At 36.7% G+C, this 18,891-nt stretch overlaps 1 long non-coding RNA gene across 1 annotated transcript in view; it reads left to right on the top strand.

Moving 5' to 3' along the window:
• Window positions 1–12,138, top strand: part of LOC108351206 (uncharacterized) — an 80,836-nt gene extending 68,698 nt beyond the window's left edge. Inside the window, exons 3-5 of the long non-coding RNA XR_015622277.1 lie at window positions 3,151–3,202; window positions 10,828–10,954; window positions 11,960–12,138. This is a non-coding gene — a long non-coding RNA (uncharacterized LOC108351206). The remainder of the gene's footprint in view (window positions 1–3,150; window positions 3,203–10,827; window positions 10,955–11,959) is intronic.
• The last annotated feature ends 6,753 nt before the right edge of the window (window positions 12,139–18,891 follow it).

Raw genomic sequence — 18,891 nt, 5'->3', positions numbered from 1 at the left:
TCTCTAACTCCTCCATTGGGGTCTCTGTGCTCAGTTTGATGGTTAGCTGCAAGCATCCTCATCTGTCTTGGTAAGGTTCTGGTAGAGCCTTTCAATACATAGAACTTATGGTATTTCAAGGTGTTCTTGCTTAGTAAATAAATAGTGGAAAAATTAATAACATGCTATTTAAAGAATGTATTATTGACACATGCCAATTATTGGTTAAGTCATGTGAGAACTATCATGTATTTTTCATTTTATTCCTTCAAATAAAGTCTGGTAACACTCACAAGGGAAATCTCCATGTTACTGGATTCCCACATGATTATGACAGAATGGAAACCATATTCAAATCCATTTGGAAAAGAAAATATAGAAACTGGGTCAGTCATGCTTCTCTAGAGGAAAGAATGGATGTGCATCACAAAATGTGTATCTGCTCTGTGTACAATATGCAGAAAATCTGTTTTTTATTTTAATGCAAATATAAATTAGAAATCAATCTTGCTGTACATTAATTACATAATACATAATTAATCATAAATAACACCATGCTATCTTCTCTCATGGGATACCATGCTATTCCATTGTTTTTGACTCTCAGTGTGAGACTCCTGATTTGTGTTTTCCATGTTTGGTGCATGGATTTGGTTATTAACAATTTCATTTTTCACTGTCACATATATATATGTCCTCCATTGGGTGCTAATTGATGAATTCTTCAAAATTATGGTCATCTTACAAACATATTTTAGACATGTTTATCTCTCATCGGAATTATGTTTTCACATCCTTTTGTAATGCTAGCATGCTTACTCATTAGAAATGACAAATATCAATTATAAAAGGACCACATAATTACATACCCAAATTACTTCTCCTCACTAAACAAAGCAAGGCAACATTCCCTGACTCTCCTGTAATATGGCTTAATCTCACATTTAGTCTGGATAACCTTTGTGTACTATAAACTTCCATCCATGAAGGTAAGCTGATTTGACTAGCTTTTGGTTCTCCTCAGCATTTGTTTCTTATAGCAATACAAAACTAATTAACAGGGATACTGTGCCTCAGCATAGATGACTGACCACATTTCAAAGGTCAAAGTAATATATAGATCTAAAATGTAATACTTATCATCTATGGAAAATGGAACTGAGTGTTGTCATTTAATTAAGGGGAGAAGCTGAGGTCACTTACCCACGATGGCATGAATTCAAACAAATTAAAGGTCAACAATGTACTTTAAAGAAATGTATTCAAAATGAAAATATGAGGTTGAAAGGGACATATTCCATGGGATGCTGAGAGAATTGGAAGGGTAAAATAGAGGGAGATATGATCATATTTAATTTTCTACCTATATGAAGTATTAAAGAATAAGGAATTAGAAACTATAACAGAGCATGAAGTTCAGGTAACATAGATTTTAAAAGATTGAATGGGTTTGGCTAAACAGTTTCTTTGGGGGAAACATCAGGATTTCAGTTCACTAATGATCTTTAGACACTACATGTTAGAGGTCAGACAAAGACAATCTGTTGAACTACAGCATGGTTGTCATACTGCTAGAAATAAGTAAACAACAGCAGTGACATTTCTGAATCCCTGGTGGCTAGTAATGATTAGATGACCCTGTGAGGCAGAAAAACTACCCATGCTTCCTCTTGGCAATCAGAGTGAAACAGCAAAGGGCCTGACATTGTCTGCAGAGACACATGTAGGGACACAAATGTCAGCATTGCATTCCTCAGAACAAGTACGGAACCAGAGAAGAAGATAATGCACTTAACACATTTATGTTGAAATACACATATATTTGAATTACACAAACCTAAGGTAAATTCTCTATGCCACTTTAGTTCCTAGTTTTGGATGATTATTTCGATCTTATAAGTATGGCTCTTTTGCCTGCATGCATGTGTACGCACCATGTGCGTGCCTGGTGCTTCTGGAAGTCAGAAGAGGTATCAGATGCCTTGGCACTGGTTCTAAAGATGGGCTGTGAGTTGCCCTGTGGGCGCTGGGAACCAAACCCAAACTCTGCATAAACAAAAAGATTTCCTTAACTACTCAGCTATCTCCCATAGCATGAACTTTAGGTTTTAAAAAGAGAAAATGAGAAAATTTGGATGGGGTGCTTAGTAAATGCAGATGCAACAGAAGGTGAATTCTTGAACTGAGTAAATAATTTTCGTAGTTTGGTTTTGACAATGAAACTCCAAAAGCATAGATCTCACATTTATTATACATTTAACAGAGGGAAAGCAAAAGATTCATGTCTTCCTAACAGACTGCTGTTCTTTGATTTATAAAACTTGTATAAACACAAGCTTAGGAATACACACACACACACACACACACACACACACACATATATATGTATACATACATATATAAATATATATATATATAATTGTAACTGTATGCCAAGCACTTATTATTCTTAGGAGTTACTGACATCTTAATGTTTCCTAATTGTGAAATAATGAAGCCAATTGAATTCTAGGATCCATTAAAATGGTTGGAGGGTAACATACAGGGGACATCAATTACTACATGTGAGAATTCTAATTTAGTTTTATTACTCACACTATAAATCCTCCCCCCAGTAAAGCAGTTGTAAATCGGTTTCTTCATAAAAGATGATTTTGTCCATAGCATTATTTGGGGGTGAAGGCAATAAATGGCAACTCCACAGGCTAGAAACCCTACACAGAGAAATAAAGGAGTCGACACAAAAGAGACATATCTACAATGCTTCAAAAGATTCATTTTAAACCCTGAAGTTAATAAGTGCTGGGGATGTAGCTTAACTGATAGAATGCTTTTCTTGTGTGCACTGAGTTCTGTGTTCCACTCTCAGCAATGTGTCAGTGCCATGGCATGATGCAGGGCTGCAATCCCAACATTTATGAGGAAGAAGAAAGAAGTGGAGAAATTCAGTCACTTATGTCCACCTAATAGGTTCCAGAATAGCCTGCATGAAACTCAGTCTCAATTAGTTAATAATGAAGAAACAAAGAAACAGAGTAGAATTTCCTCTCTAATTATCCTGTTGGGCTTAGTAACTAGGCTCTAATATTTGCTGTCTGTACACTGTAACAAAATGATCACAAGTCACATCTCTGTGCCTGGAAAATTCTGTGATGTGCTTTCTCCTTTCAGAGCAACTACAAAGGACACTGAGAGAATTCAGCAAGATACATCACAACCAATGGTATGTACTGCTTACAAATTCAGACATTTCCTTCCATTTCATTTGTAATTAAGTTTATATTTAAACTAATGAGGCAGTTGAAGATGTGACAGATAGGCATATTGTTTACCTGAGTCTACAGTCACACCCTGTTAGCAAGTTCTTGATCATTCTAAATGAAGTCATATCTTAGTGGAGAGGCTAAAGTTTTCATTTATGGTTTGTTTGCTGTAATTTAACTAAGATTCAGGTCATGAAGTCAGTTGTAGATAATTTTTCACATGCAAAGGCTCTGAGAAAAAAGCTGAAATTCATTTTATTTGTGCTTATCCTCAACATAAAATCTCACTCTATCATACTGAAAGTGAGATCTAAGCATTTCATTCTTAAAAATTCACACACACACACACACACACACACACACTTGTATTTTGAGTAAAAATGGCCTCCAAAGGTGTATACATTTCTATGCTTAGTCATCAAGGAGTAACACTATTTAAAAGGATTAGAAGGATTAGGAGGCATACTAATTTCTTTGTTGAAGAAAGTATGTTAAATGGTGTGAACTTTGAAATTTCAAAAGTCTATGCAAGGCTCAGTGTCTCTCTCTCTCTCTCTCTCTCTCTCTCTCTCTCTCTCTCTCTCTCTCCTTCTCTCTCTGTCTCAATGCCTCTACTTCTTTGTCTCTTACTCTGTTTCTGTCTCTGTCTCTGTCTCTCTGTGTCTCTCTGTGTCTCTCTGTCTCTGCCCCCCCACCCCGTTATCAAATTAAAACACAGCTACCAGTCACTTCTTCATCACCATACTTGCCTGCTGCCACCCACTCTGACATGATGGACTAAGCATCTGACTCATTAACCAAGCCCCCAGTTAAATGAATTCCTTTATAAAAGTAGCCATGATCATGGTGTCCCTTCCCAGCAACAGGATGGTGACTAAGACAATGGGACAGTGACTAAGGCCATTTGAAGTTAGTACTATAAAACACACATTAGATAAAGAATTGTCATGCTAATTCTGCTTTTTTCCCTGAGTTGGATATTTGTAGTTGCTTGTAGCCTCATTTTATTCTAGTACTAATTTAAATTTTTGGTTATAGTTTTATGATTTGCAAAAGGAATGTGCTTTGTCAAATTGAGTATTCTTTATAAAATTATTGGATCTGAGAGCATTATAGATGTCAGAGGACATTTGTTCATGTTTAAAATAACTCTACAGTTAGATGAGGTGGTCCCCTTCCCAGGACTCTGTTATCTCTTTAACTGTATCTCAGTAGGAGATACCCACTCTGTGCAGCTTTTACATGAGTTCCGGTGATTTGATTCAGGGTCTTTATATTTATACACCAAGCTCTTGTACACCCTTAGCTGTTTCCCTAGCCTGCACCTATGTTTTGACTACAAACTGTCACATGATATCACATGTGGGAATCTATCATAGCACAGACAGCTTTCAGATTTTGGATGATTTCAGATTTCAGATAACTACCTATTCCTAAACTGTTACATTAGAGATAGACTAAGTCCAACTCTGATTTCGATGAGAGATTTACATCTTTACAGTTACTGTTTCATGCTGGATAAATTCATGGCAAATTCACTACTTGGATAAAACCAGGATGTGTATTTTCTTAGTATTTAAGGGCAGCTGTGCTGTGAGAGGAATCAAACAAATTAAGAATATACAGTCAATGCAAGAGACATGAGATGCTAGAGAACTGAAGTTAATTCCTCTATTAAATCATGACTGAAGAAAATGCAGCCTCTGGATTTTCCATTTGCCATGATGTAATAAATCCACTTACTCTTTAAGCCAGTTTGAGCCTGATTTTCTGACACTTGCAACTGAAAGATTCCTAAGGGCTTCACCCAGCTCCAATTTAATAACTTGCTCTCCAAATTAATTTTGAAAATCTTTTTAAAAGGTGTTTTATTCTTTTATATTATCTCTTTGGCTTTCAACAAGCTGGGTTAGACACCTTCAAGGACATTCAATGAATGTGTACCATCTGACTGGTTATTTCCCTCACACTCTTCTTTCCCCAGAGAGCTCTGTTGCATTGTGCACCCTCCATTCAACATCTCCACATCCAACTTTATGTCAACTTCCTCTAACACATAACATTTTAAAAGAACTTCTACTTTTTAATTATATTCAACTTCCCTTGATAATTACAATTAAACCAGTAAATCCTCTAGTCATCTCCAGTATCTACTTTTAATCTTTTTTCTAAATAGAATTTTATATCTATTTCATTTGTTATGCAGAAAAACCACCACACCAAACACACACATACACACACACCATAAATAGTGCTGTTTATTTCATTACTAGTATTTGTATTCCATTTAATATAACTGTGCACAAAGTCACATATTATCTAAAAGTCAGATTGATTTGCACTCAGGTTTCTTCATTATTCATATGAAATATAAACTTACCTATGTAGTTAGTATTTTGTATAATTTCAATACTTTATATAATTCTCAAAAAAACTGAGACTTATGTTTTGTTGCTATCATCCCTCCTTCATTTATATGATATCTATTGTCAAGTAGTGTAAGAAATGCTGGTATTTGCTAGGTATTCATAGTGAATCATCTTTCTTTTTGTTGTGAAGAAATTTTATAATAGATAATAATATATTAAGCACAAAAATTTAAGCATTTGAGTATACAAGTACTCTTTTAAAATAGAGATTATATTTCTCCAAAATGAAGAAGTAGGGCTCACTTTTCCTAGCCTACAATTGAAATTAGAGATGCTGATACAGGCTGAACGGTAGACACAGACAAATAGACAGAAGTCATTAAATTTATGGAGTGCAAATACAGATAGACTTTTTTTTAACACATATCAAATCTAAGGAAATTTAAGTTTTGTTTGCCACGTTCCACCCTACTGGGCTCCAGACATGAGTTCTTTAAGAAATCTTTAACTGAAAGCTATATAATTAAAAAACATAACACTGAACAATAAAAGAAGCCCTCCAAAAGCAATATGAGTCTAGAATAGCAGTCATAAACATTTGCTTCATCGTCATATATGATTATGAATAAATTACTTCCAACTTGTTTTGTGTCTAAATAGCCTAGACATATTAATTTCATTAATAATTCCCTTGTAACTGCAGCATTAATGAATGTGTTTTTACAAAGAGTTCAGAATCATCAGTGTTCTATACTGTAATGTCCATTCCACTACATTTATATCAGAACTCAACAATAAGTTGAATGGTAATTACCTAAACACGTCAAAGTGATTGCAAGAATGACAGAGACAGATAATAGGAATGTCATTTATAGATAAAATACTTGAAATCAGAGGAAATGACAGTCCCGAAGTTTGCCTCAGAAACATAGGAAGTAGTTTTGTTTTAAAACTCAGATTTACTGATAATGGAAAATACTTGGTATAACATTGGGTTGTTTCATAATCAAAAGATGATATGAGTTCATAAGCAAACCATAATCATCTTCATAAAAATTAGACTCATTAACCATTTTTATTTTGCATCTGTCATGAACTATATATACGTCATACTTTTTAACAGAGATAAATAAATATAGCAACCTGCCTGTCTTCTTAAAGACTTGTACCTTCTTAGTAAAACATGGGGGGAGAGAGAGAGAGAGAGAGAGAGAGAGAGAGAGAGAGAGAGAGAGAGATGAGAAAGTATGTTAAAGTTATATTACATAATGATACTATAGGGATTATATAGTGAAAATATATTTATAAACTAATTATTATGTAAAAAGGTGAAATATTCTAAGAAATCATCTTTTTTCCTACACTAATAACTTTTACACTAATAACTTTTACACTAATAACTTAAAAGATATGGAAGAAGTTTAAGAGTGGCAGGTGTCAAGGCAGACTCTTAGGAGTTAAAGTTGAAATAAAAGAAACAAGACTTCGTCCACACACTGGCAAAACATAAGTAAAGGTTAAAAGGAATCCCATTTCCTCAAGATTCTACTTCTTACATAGAACAGCAAGGAGCGAGGTTCAGTCAGTCTGTAGTGCTGTGAGCAAGGTACACCTCCACACTGTGGGGAGAGCTGGGAAATAGATAACTCATTCTTTGTGATCCTGGGAGTCTGAGACTGGAAAGTGTGCACAGCATAGTAAGGAATGGGCCTCATAAGAACATAATGGTGTACAGAGAATGTTTAATCCCATTATCCTTTTGGTGTGTATCTGAAGTGTCCATCCCCTTAGCCAAAGAAGAGATACTTAACCCAGGAATGAAATTTCTGAAAAAGCTCTACTGTCAGTGGGATGGAGAGCTGTCATTTCAGAGTCTTTCCAAACATTGTAGGGCAGCAGGTCTAAAATATAATATGGCTCTTCCCTTGGTGCCTTCCAGGACAGATTCTGGAATGATCCATGTTTAAGCCTAAAATATCATAGATTAGAAACTGCCATTCATGCAGAGACGGAAAATTTTTGAAAGGTCGTTGGAGAAGCACAGAGTGTTTATATTAATGCTAAAATGTTGGATGTCTACATAGAACGGTGTGATGGAAGGCAAAACTATGGTTATGTCTCAGAGTGGGTAGGCAGGGGCCCACATACAGAGATGCCTTGTTTGGGGTTGTAGTGCATTAGGACTCCTGAGCTAGTGGATATGTTAGGGGATTTGGCCATTATTAGGTGCATAAATATTTGCTAATTGAAATGGCAGCTTAGGCTTCGACTATTTAATTCTAAGAAGATGAGCAGTTGAGCTCTATTGATTGACACTTCTTCATAAATGTCTAAGTATCTGACTCCAAGACTCCAGCAACTGAATCCGAGGAGGCAGATAGACTTGCTGCATAGGAATTGATTCTTTTTTAAAATAAATTTGTCATTTTCCAGTCAATTATTTATGTATATTTTATTGTGATATAGTTCAGGGAGAAGCTATAACATGATTTAAAATTTATCACCATGACAATATATTCTAATTGCCAGATGAAAGGAGAAATGTGTTATTCATTTATTTCAGTGCTTATCCCAATGATCTGCTTCTTAAAGGGAACTAATTTTGAATGGGAAGCTCACATGACTGTGTCAAGGGATTTACATTTATTATCTCATGCATAATCACACTTGGCTTGCGAGATAGTACCTCATTTATTTTTCTGTTTTAGGTATTTTATTTCATAGACAAGGATGATAAACTGCAAACAAACAAGCAAACAATCTCCAATAGCTAGCCAGTGAACAGGACAGAAGAAATGACAGGGTCAGTGATGTTTAAACAGCCCCATGCTGCTGCTTCTGAGACATTTAGATTGCAGAACATGTTCTTCTTATCTCATTCTTGAGAGTCTGTGCAGACTATTGAATCCCTAAGGTTTATCTTAATAAAAGTCAACCCTGAAAATACCCGGGGGATAGGAGGATTCTTTACCTCTTGTATCTTATAAAGCCAGTTTTTACATTTGTTTATTGTGTGTATGCATGTGTATGTGTACTCCCCGTGCATGCATCCACCCCTAAAGGAGTAAAGAGGGTAACTTATTTGTGTATGTATATATCCATATGCATGCATGCACCCCTAAGGAGTACAGGGGATAATGTATGTGTAGGGGTTTTCCCCGTTGCATGCGTATAACCCTCAGACGTACAGGAGGTAACTAGTTTACCTCCCCCGCCCCCATGCATGCATGCATTCCTAAGGAGTACAAAGGATGATTTTTGTTAATGTGCGTGTGTGTGTGTGTGTGTGTGTGTGTGTGTGAGAGAGAGAGAGAGAGAGAGAGAGAGAGAGAGAGAGAGAGAGAGAGAACGTATGTATGTATGTATGTATGTATGTATGTATGTATGTATGTATGTATGTATGTATCCATTCAGGCATGCAACACAGAGAAGCATTTGCAGAAGGTGTCCCTACACGTCCATGTATTCACGGGGATCAGACTTTGTCGCCAGACTTGCCTGCAAACATTCTGTCCTTTGGAGCTGTCTTGCTCACCCTCTTGTTTCCTTTTACTCATTTCCTAATAGTATAAAACAGTGCAGAGTGCAGAGCAGAAGGGTGGACTAAACAGACTTGAGAAACATCAAAATGATACTAAATGATGAGAGAAAGATGAGAAACAGAGAATGATTGAAGTAAACAAAGCAATATTACCATTCCTTTTAGAGATTATCTTATCCTAGCCAGAATGGCCAAGAAAACAACAAAGAAGGTTATATGGAGATTTTTGTTAACAAATGCTTTTTGTTTGTTCTTGTTTGTTTAATCACTGTTTCTCATCTTTCACTCAGGTATACACTGCGCTGTCATGTGGCCCTTACATGCGTAGATTTCCTTATCCCTCTAAAACCTGTTTTTAGTTTATTTATTATACTTAACGCTCATATCGTTGTGGGCAGCTCTCAGCACTTTCAAGACTGATAGATAGTACACTCCCTTCTCAAATGCACTCAATTAACCTGCATTCAAATCCCTTCTAGGATGTTAATGAAAGAAAACTTTTCCTGCTGTAATTTGCAGAGAATCTGGATATTATGTAGACATAGGTCACTAGGAGAAAAGAAAGAAAAAAAATGATTACCTGAACCTTATGCATCTTTCATATACCATGTAATTAGACATGGTATAAAGTCTTATAGAATGGTAGGGTATATGAAAAATATTCAAAAATGTACATGACATTTAGCATTGCTTGTGTGTGTGTTTGTGTGTGTGTGTGTGTGTGTGTGTGTGTGAGAGAGAGAGAGAGAGAGAGAGAGAGAGAGAGAGAGAGAATTTGTGTGGGTATGTATGTGCTTGTGTGTACTTTGCATGTTATGAAAGAATTTCAGTGGTTTTATTATTAAAATAGCAACAAAGATATTAAAAGTTTCAAAATACTAAGTGATTACTATGATTGATTCTGCCCAAGAATTTATAGGGTATGTAACTATTTTCTTTCCTATAAATACTTTAATAAAGGCATTTTTAATTTTTATTTTGAATCTTATTGTGTCAGATTTTTAAAAAAATATCAGATTTAAAAAGATAAAAATTACCTATTTAGAAAGGAAATTACATGTAGGCACATGTAATTTCATACACATGTGTACAAATGTATCTAAATCTAACACACACAGCCTTTAAAATTCCTCCAGTCATATTAAATATTTAAGAATGAACATGTAATTTAAATTCCACTACTGCTATAGCTGTAGTTAAGTTGATGAATGTGCTTTAATCCAAGATAAGTATCAATTATTTGGGTTACTAGGTTTCTTCTCCAAAAATATAGTGTTCATGGGGCCAGGAAAGTCCATGCACATCTGCTTATTGGTAAGTCTATCCAACTTGTCACATTTCTATAGTTCAAGCTGATAAAGATTAGTACAGAAAATAACCAGATTCAGAAAGTGAGATGGAGTAAAGGATTTATATGAGTCTGCCCACATGGCATTGCATCTTTGAATCTTAAGAATCATATGAGAATTTAAAAAACTGTGAGATATCAAATAAATGTCCTGAAAAGACTTTGCATATAAATATGTCTGTTTACCACCACCAACACCACCACCACCACCATCACCACCACCACCACCAACAACAACAACAAAATGCCAAATTCGATCCCAATTAGAAATGGTTGTTCTTCACATTAACCTAATTTATATTTCCGTTCTTCATCATCACCATCCAGCAAAAACGTCCTCAGTGAACAGAAACAGATTATTCAATGTATAGGAGGGTAAGAAACAAGGGGCTGCATGGAGGAAAGCAAGAGAGAAAAAGGGGAAAAAAGAAGGAAGAAAAGAAAGATCGGAAAGGTAGGTGGCATGAAGATGACCCCTGTTTAATTCACTGGAAAAACCTATGTTAGATATGCAACTGGACAATTAATCTTTGCTATCAAAGCAGTCAGGTGAAATATGAGAATATTCACCACTGTAAACTGACATGTGTGGTTATGCTACACAGACTATATCAAGGCCAATGTTTTAGGTCAGAGGTCATGGGTGGCACAATAAGGTCAGTAGAATATAAAAGGAAGGGAATCCAGACATGGTAGGATGCTTGCTTACCTGGGCACATCCACCAAACAGTCTCCTGGTTTTTCATGTTTGTTGCTCTGGCTTACCATGTTTGCAGATATAGATATGGTTCATAGCTAGGTGTCACTATATCACACTGTTTTGTGTGTGAACTTATCTGTTCTGAACTAAATTCTCTACTAAAACTGTTGCTGAACAGAAACATTTACCTTGGATATATGAAATGACATCTATTCTCTTAGAGGACAAGTTCTATTTGGTCAAAGTGGGGTTTAAACCCATGGCCTTGAACATACTAGCTTACAGCTCTACTGCCAATCTGTAGCACTAAATTCTAGAATGCTACTATAAAATTGTTAGAAATACTGTACGTGACACCTTTTAAAGCATCTGTCTTAACAAGTTATATTTCTGTTTTAAATGAAGTGCAAATTCATTATTAGTTTTTTTATAAACTCCCCCTTCCCCCTTGTGAACCATTCATTGTAAATCATTTTAAAAAGATGTACTGTTCCCCCAAAATGTCTGTTCCTTGTGACTTTTCTATCAATTTATTATTGCTTTTAGTTCCTCATAAAAATATATTTTATTTCTTATTTCCATCTCTGTCCACACAGTGCATGTTAAACAAGGCAAACATAATTAGTTTACAAAATGAAGAAAATCTAGCTGCATGAGGCTTTAATTGAGCATCTTAAGTCTCATTCTGACACTTTAACAGCAGTTATTCCCTGCTTGAGGCAACATATATTTTATTTCCCTTTGCTTTTCACTGGTCAGGACTTCTTAGGGGAGCTTCCCAAGGAACCGATGGTCATTAATATAAATTTGAAGTCAGGGAAGAAATGAACATGGAAAATTTCCAGACTGTGCCAGTATGCTCTGACAGACCTCTGTGATTTAACATCCCTTCCTGACAGTGTGAATTATAATTAAACCACAGACATATGGAAGGCAAGTTACTGAATGTCATTTGAGCTGTCGGCATTGAGAGGGGGAGGAGGCACAAAATAGAAGATATGGAAACTAGTTTCTAAATTCATTTCTGGTTTCATAACAAAGATTGCTAGAGTAATCCTGTAGGTGTTATTAGTCATTGGCTTGGGATAATCCTACAGTAGAAGAATATGCATGCTCTGAGATACCCATCATTTCCTTTTTTATTAGATATTTTCTTTATTTACATTTCAAATGTTAACCCCTTTCCTGGTTTCCCCTCTACAAACCCCCTATCCCAGTCCCCTTCCCCTGGCTTATATAAGCGTGCTTTCCCACTCACCCACCCACTCCCTCCCATCTCCCTGCCCTGATATTCCCCTACACTGGGGCATTAATCCTTCACAGGACCAAGGTATTCTCCTCCCATTGATGCCAGACAAGGCCTTCCTCTGCTACATATGTGGCTGGCGCCATGAGTGGCTCCATGTATACTCTTTGATTGGTAGTTTAGTCCATAGGAGCTCTGGGGGGGTCTGGTTGGTTGATATTGTTGTTCTTCCTATGGGGTTGCAAACCCCTTCAGCTCCTTCAGTCCTTTCTCTAACTCCTCAATTGGGGACCCACATCAATTCTATTCCCACCAAATGTGGCCTTGCTAATGACAGCAGCAACTTCACAAATGAGAGATATCCTTTTCAATTAATGTTTTGACATGCCACAGAGAATCACTAATGCAAGAACTATGTAAATTTTGAAAGGAATGCAACCTGGGATTACGGAGCTATAGATATATGGAATTATGGTTGACTTCTCCAGGCTGGAGTGTCCTCCCAAGAGTAATAGTGGGGAACTGAGGGGATGTAAATGTCAGATGAAACTTTAAATATTTACTACATATCTTAATTATTCTGTTAGTCTCCCTTAGTAGGTTAATCTTACTTTGCATTTCTTTATCTCTAGAAACTTCTATGGTATCAAACATACAGAAGAAACACTCACCACTTCTGTTGATTTATGAGTAGATTGAATGAAACACAAATCAATTTTCTTTAGATGTATGCTTTCATGGGTTTATGGTGCTGAGGTACAATACAATGTCAGGAGCAAGGAGAGGTCTTTAGATGAGAAGGCATCTGCCACATAAACTGACATTTTGACATGTGATTCTGGTTTCCTCGTCCTCTCTCATGGAACAGGGACAACATCTTTTAGAACAAAATACTACTCCAGAATAGCAAAATCTAGGGAGAAAAATTAAACTTTAACAGAACATGAGGAACAGTGGGAACATATTTCTGTATCTTTATCACTTACTAGTTACACACACACACACACACACACACACACACACACACACACACACACACAAAGCTAGTCTCTACAATTCGTGTACAAATTGAACAGTGTAAAAGATCCTTGTGTGGCTGAATTTAGTGGATTATTATGGTATATGTAAGTGTAGAATACCAGTCCATAATTTTTGAGCATAGATTAGAACTATTCAGTTATAGCAAATCTGTTAACATGGTTGACCAAACCTAAGTAAATCCCAATGATATTACTTCAATAAAATCAATAATTAATATCTCTCCATTAATATATATATATATATATAACTTCAGAAGGATATTGGGTTAGAATGGACATATGCTTATGATGATGACATAGTCTGTTTCTATGTTCATAAAATCATCTCCATGGTAAATTAATGATAGCCACCTTCAAGGAGACATTGTGATTTTGGCTCTTTTTGTTCAGATAATTCAGTAATCCTCAGTCTTTATGTCTGTTGCTCCCATGGTGAAGCAGAATACCTGGGTGGAGAGGATGTAGTATAGTACCCAAGCTCACCTTAGACAGGAGGAAAGGCATATGATAGAAGAGAGCTGCTCCCTTTCAGGAAGCCAGGGAGCAAAGGAGTAACAGCAGGAATCCAGAAAATACATCCTTTAAGAGTATGGCCCCTGTGATCTCCTTCTTCCAACAAAATGCCATCTTCTACCATTCCTCTCTCTCTCAGATTTTGACTTGACTGATGAATTAAATAAACCTCATCATCTAATAATCTCTGACAATGTCATCATAGACATACTCAGAGCTGTGCTTCTCTTATTTCTAATCAATTTGTCAGCCAGTGTCAACTATGAAGTCATATTGTACTGTTATTCTTATACTAGTTCATAGCTCAACACTACAGCCAAAGTTCTCCTGTGAGATACTTAGAAAGTGGCTTACAAGTTCCATCCATTTGCCTGTGAATTTTAAGAAGTCATTGTTTTTAATAGCTGAGTAGTATTCCATTGTGTAAATGTATCACATTTTCTCTATCCATTCCTTTGTTGAGGGACATCTGGAACTAGAAAATATCATCCTGAGAGAGTTAGCCCAGTCACAAAAGAACACACATGGTATGTTTTCACTGATAAGTGGATATTAGGCAAAATGCTCAGAATACCATGATACTTTAAAGCTCAAGAAGAGTGAAGTTCAAAGTGTGGTTGCTTTTTCAGTCCTTCTTAGAAGGGGGACCAAAATACTCACAGGAGGTAGAAGGTCGGAGGGACTTGGGGGGAAAAGAAGAGGGGGAGGGGAAAAGGGAGGTAGGATCAGATATAGAAAGAGATGGGGATAATATACAGAGGGTCAGGAAATTGAACAGAGGTGTGTATCAATGGAGGATGGGGAACTGGGGGTAACCACCAGAATGTCCCAGATACCAGGAAAGCAAGAGGCTCCCAGGATTCAAATTTGATGAGATTAGCTGAAATGCCCATAAAAGGACGAGGGGGAGCCTATAGAGATCATATCCAAATGTTAGTCAAGGCCCCTGGTTGAGGGTTGGGACCACTCAGTCATCTCCAAATTTTTAACCCAGAATTACTCCTGTCTACAGGAAATACAGGGAGCAGAGACTGAAGGAAAGGTCATCCTGTGACTACCCCATCTGGAGATCCATATACAGACACCAAACCCAGACACTATTGCAGATGCCAAGAAGTGCTTGTTGACAGGAGGAGTCTGATAAGGCTGTCTCTTCAGAGACTCTGACAAAGCCTGAGAAGTACAGATGTGGATGCTTGCAGTCAACCAATTGGATTGAGCACGGGGACCCCAGTGGAAGAGTTGGGGAAAGGACTGAAGGAGTTGAGGGGGTTTGCAACCCCATAAGAAGAATAACAATATCAATCAACCAGATACCTGAGAGCTCCCAAGGACTTAACCACCAACCAAAGAGTACATATGGAGGGACCCATGTCTCCAGACATCAGTGGGAGGAGAGGCCCTTGGTCCTATGAAGGCTTAATGTCCCAGTGGAGGGGAATGCCAAGGTGTTGAGGTGGGAGTGGGTGGCTGGGAAGTGGAGCATCTTCATAGAAGCAGGTGGAGGGAAAATGTGATAGGGGATTTCTAGAGGGGAAACCGGGAAAGGGGATAACGTTTGAAATGTAAATAAATATCTAATAAAAAAAGAAAGAAGGTCACTTCCACAGCTCCCAACTTGCAATGCTAGATTATTAAGATTAGTTTTCTTCACTGCTTCAGTCTCTGATTAAAGGACTCCTGGTGAATGGCGTTCAGCAGTACAAGCACACATGGCTGAACAGGAATCCAGAGAGAGATTCAGAAACCAAGATATGTGCAAACTCTACCCATAGATGAACAATTATAATAACCCAACTCCCACTAGAATCACAGTTTAAAGATTTCTATCTCTTTAACATCACCCTGATGATCAGTCTTTCACCATGTGAATTTGTGACACAAACCATTATTATACAATGACAGTGTCCTTTCTTCTGTATTTTCCCTCTTTACTAGTTTTTGTTTGTTTTTTTTTTCTTTTTTTACTATGGCCATGGTTCTATTACCTTGTTCTCGTAATGTGGAAACAGTTCAACTAAAATTCTTTGAAAAATCAACTATTGATAAAAATCTCAGTATAAACACTGCTTTGAGTCTAGGGGTGACTTTATTATTTCTTCACACTATTTGAAATCTTCTCGGATACTCAGATTATTTATTTTCAAAATCTATAATAATTTTTTCCTTACAACACTAGGCTAGAAAGCAATTCCTCTATCTATCCCCTTGATGCCATGAAAGAAAACCCAAAATAACAACCATGGCCAACTTGATCTTCCCCTTACCTAGTGACCTAGAGGGAGCTCTAGGCAGTGCACCGCACTTTTTTTCAGTTCTTCGAAAAAGCATTGACATCCTGGAAAAACCTATTGCAACTGTGACCATGGGCAACAATGATCATGGGTAGCAATATACTCTCTAATTCTAGATTCTGGAGAGGTAGTTATACTGGAGAATGCATTACGTTCTCAGTAGAAGTATTTGTCTGACACACTATCACAGAATTCAAGCTTTGTGTAAAATTTACAAAGATCTATTCTTTGACATCTTGAGCAAAACCATTGATGTTTAGATAGCATGCATTCTCACATACACAAATATGTGCTTCCCTGGCCCCTAAAAGAGATGGCTATTCCTTAAAACCATGGCCTGTACCTTCACGTCTAAAGTTGTCTTTAGGAACATGTGAACATGTTCCATTCCAATTGTTTGGTATTTCTGTGATACCCGAGAACAAGGACTCTGTCAATCCCCTCTAGTATTCTCACCCACAGAGGCCAAGAGAGAAAATGTTAGTGTTGATTTATAACAACACTTTCAAGACTGCTTGATATGCGGAAACAGAAAACTAGTAGGAATCAGCTGATCTTTTCCTCAGGTATTTATGCTGTGTGCATGTTCATGTGTGAGTAGATGCATGTGTGAATGAATGAATGAACACAGAAAACAGAGGCCTACCTTTCGTGTTATCTCTCAGACTTCCAGACACCTTCCATCTTCTTTTGTATAGCAAGGTTCCCTCTACATGTTTTCTTTTTATAGAAAATAGATTCTTTCTCCTACAGTATATCCTAATATAGAGTTTCCCATCTTTCTACTCCTCCCAGTTTCTTTCTACTTCTCCTACCCTTCACATCTACTTACCTTCCGTCTCTCATTACAAAAGAACAGGCTTCCAAGAGACTATAATCAAACATGCTAATATAAGATATAATAAAATAAAGCAAAAACGATCATATCAAAAACTATCATATCAGTGTAAAACAGTCCTAAGAGCAGGTACAAGTGTTAGAGACCTACAGAGTTTCACAGTCAGAAGTTCCATAAAACTAGTAAGTTCATAGCTATAATCAGTGTCTATGGAGAAAATAAGATATTTCATAATAAAGTCAAATTTAAACAGTCTATCTACAAATGCAGTCAACCTAAAAAGGTTAATGGCGCCCTGAAAACACAATAAATAAATAAAATCAAAAGAAGGGAAACACACACACACACACACACACACACACACGAAACGAACAGTACCACTACCAAAATAAGAGGAATAAACAATCACTGTTAAGTAATTATGGTTCAAAATCAAAGGTCTCAATTCCCTAATAAAAAGATACAGACTAACAGAATGGATATGAAGACATAATTTATCCTTCTGCTGAATCCAAACACCATACCTCCACATCAAAAATAGATATTACCTAAGGGCAAAAGATATTTCAAGCAAACAGACCCAAGAAACAAGCCACTTTTATATCTAACAAGATAAACTTCAAACCAAAACTAATTGAAAGGGATAGGAAATTATACTACCTACTCACAAAGGAGAAATCCACTAAGATGACATTTTAACTTTTAATATTTACATCCCAAATACAAAAGGCACTCATGTTTGTAAAAGAAACAGTACCGCAACCTACATCACATATTGTCCATCACACACCGTTTTTGGGACACTTCAGTATCCCACGCTTGACAATGAGCAAGTCAATCAGGAATAAACTACACAGAAATACTGGACCAAACAGATGTGATAATCCAAATGAACCTAGCAGATATTTACAGAAAATTCCATCCAACCATACGGGAATATATCTGTTCCTCTGTACCTTATGGAACTTTCTCCAAATTGACCACATAATCAGATTCATATTACATCTCAAAATATGCAAAAAAATTAAAAATACATGAAAATAACCCCTTGTATTCTAACAAACCACCAGGAATTAAAGCTAGATATCAAAACTATAAAAATAACAGAAAATGGAAACTCATGGAAACTGAAGAACTCTATATTGTATGAAAAGCAAGGCAAGATAGAAATAAAGAAAGAAATTAAAGTCTTTTGAGAATTCAATGAAAATTAATACATAGAATATTCAAACTTATGGGACACAATACAATTAGTGCTAAGAAATGTTCATAGGGCTAATTGCCCATGTAAATGCCAGACACTTCTAAGAATTTAACACCACACCTAAAAAATCTTGAACTAAAACAAGTAATCACACCAAGAGAAGTAGAAGGCAAGAAATAATCAAACTCAGGACAAAATCAATAAAATAGAAACAAAGAGAACAATATTAAAAAGAAATCAATGAAACAATGAGTTGGTTATTTGATAAAATTAACAAGATACAGGAGCAGCAAATCCGCTGCATCTGAGACACTGCTGGAACCTGAAGGGACCGACCGGATAAACAGTTCTCTGTACCCAAATCCCGTGGGAGGGAGAGCTAAACCTTCAGAGAGGCAGACACGCCTGGGAAACCAGAAGAGACTACACTCTGCCCACATCTCTGACTCCAGATGAAAACACCAAACGCCATCTGGAACCCTGGTGCACAGAAGCTCCCGGAAAGGGTGGTGGAGATATTCCTGGTTGCTGCCCCTGCGGAGAGCTCATATGCAAC

Source organism: Rattus norvegicus, chromosome 6 (assembly GCF_021556685.1).
Source record: "Rattus norvegicus strain SHRSP/BbbUtx chromosome 6, alternate assembly SHRSP_T2T, whole genome shotgun sequence".
NCBI classification, from domain to species: Eukaryota; Metazoa; Chordata; class Mammalia; order Rodentia; family Muridae; genus Rattus; species Rattus norvegicus.
The sequence above is the reverse complement of the archived record's forward strand: the minus strand, read 5'-3'. Positions and strand labels throughout refer to the sequence as shown.